Source organism: Orycteropus afer, unplaced genomic scaffold (genome assembly GCF_000298275.1).
Source record: "Orycteropus afer afer isolate SDZICR_OR568_19922 unplaced genomic scaffold, OryAfe1.0 scaffold00120, whole genome shotgun sequence".
In the NCBI taxonomy this organism is placed as follows: domain Eukaryota; kingdom Metazoa; phylum Chordata; class Mammalia; order Tubulidentata; family Orycteropodidae; genus Orycteropus; species Orycteropus afer.
This window is the reverse complement of record NW_006921707.1, coordinates 2,816,095-2,818,041: the sequence shown is the minus strand read 5'-3', so window position 1 is coordinate 2,818,041 and position 1,947 is coordinate 2,816,095.

Below are 1,947 nucleotides of genomic sequence, written 5' to 3'. Positions count from 1 at the left end.
ATGAAGAAGAGGGAAAGAAAGTAGAGGACAAAAGGGAGGAGAAATAGAACTGTGATTAAACATGTACTTAGAGTCTAGATCACAAAGGTGGTTCTTTGTTTTTATGTTTTCAATTAATGAGATACTCAGGTACAATTTTTTCTTTCCCTTTTCAATGTAAAATTTTTATGACAGCTTTTACTTGTATGGTAGCTTCCATTGTCTGTTTAGTTGAAAACTTGTTCCCAGAAGTAATCTATCAGTAGTATTATCTTTAAACAAACAAACAAACAAACAAACAAAAACTGCCATCGAGTCTATTTGACCCATAGTGACTCCTCCTTTCGTTTCTAAGGTGGTGTCTCTATGGGTGTAGATTACCCAATCTTCCTTCTGAGGAGAGGTTGGTGGGTTCGAATTGACAGCTTTTTGGTTATCAGTCAAATAAATGCCTTAGACACTATGCCACCAGAGCTCCAATTTCATTAAAATCTAAATCTTGTTTTATTATAGTAGCATTGATATGATCAAGTGAAAACCAAACTCACTGCTGTGAAGTTGGATCTGACTCATAGCAACCCCTCCTTGGGTTTCCGAGGTGGTTATCACTATGGAAGTAGATTGCCCAACCTTCCTTCTGAGGAGTGGCTGGTGGGTTTGAACTGCCAGCCTTCTGGTTAGTAGTCAAATGCCTTAGTCACATAGAAATATCTATGCATCAATTGTTTTCTGCCCCCAAATTTGGAAAAGCTATTGGGGAGCTCTGGTGGCATAGTGCCTAAGGCATTTGACTGTTAACCAGAAGGCTGGGAGTTCAAAATCACCAACCACTCCTCAGAAGGAAGATTGGCAATCTACTTCTGTAGAGCTCCCAACTCGGAAACCCAAGGAGGGGTCACTATGAGTTGGAACTAACTAGATAGCAGTGAGTTTGGTTAGTTTTGATTTATTGCTAAAATGTCTTGATTTCTTTTTTTTTTTTTTTTCAGTATTAGAATTATATTAGCAATTTACATTATCTGTGCAATCAGAAACAAAGTAGTTGTGAGTCCCACTAGCAGGTGATACTTTTAGATATTTTACAGATAGGACTTTAAGCCAGTGGATTAGATGACTGTCAAATTTTATTGGTATTAAGTTAGATCTGTAGAGTTGAAATGATAGCTATTGTTAAGATAGTTGAAAAGGAAAAAAAGTACCCAGTGTTTTGAAGGCAAGGGAATAGATTAGTAAAAGAAAAAGTCATCTAAAAATTAACTTAAAATAATGGTGTTGAAACACACCTGATCACCAATCTATCATTGTTTTTGAAAAAGACACAAAATCTACACTTAATCATGAAGACTGAACAGATTTTTGCCTTTTCCATTCACTCACCATAACATGAACTTGGTATCTTAAAAAAGATACCAAAGTTTTTCACAATTTTATAAAATGTTTTGATATTTTGATACCAATTAATTTGTAAGTAAAATCGTGAAAAGATTATATTTAATGTCCTAACACTTACAAAGAACTCTTTTTTTTTTTTTTTTTTTTTTTGGTGTGTATCATAATAATTTTGAAATTTTCCATTGCTGCTTTATGTGCTTGTTGTTGTTGTTATGTGCTGTGGAGTCAGCCCCAACTCATAGCAACCCCTCCTTGGGTTTCCAAGGCAGTATCACTACGGAAGTAGATTGCCGAACCTTCCTTATGTGCTTAGGTTTATTGATTAAATGTTCAAGATATTTCCTTAAGCCATCCAACTTGATCTTTGTTGTTGTTAAGTGCCGTCGAGTCGTTTCAGACTCATAGCGTCCCAATGCACAGCAGAACGAAACACTGCCCGATCCCGCGCCAGCCCCACAATCCCTGCTATACTTGAGCCCATCATCACAGCCACCTTATCAATCCATCTCCTTGAAGGCCTCCCCCTCTTTTGTCGACCCTCCACCCTACCAAGCATGACATCCTTCTCCAGGGAAT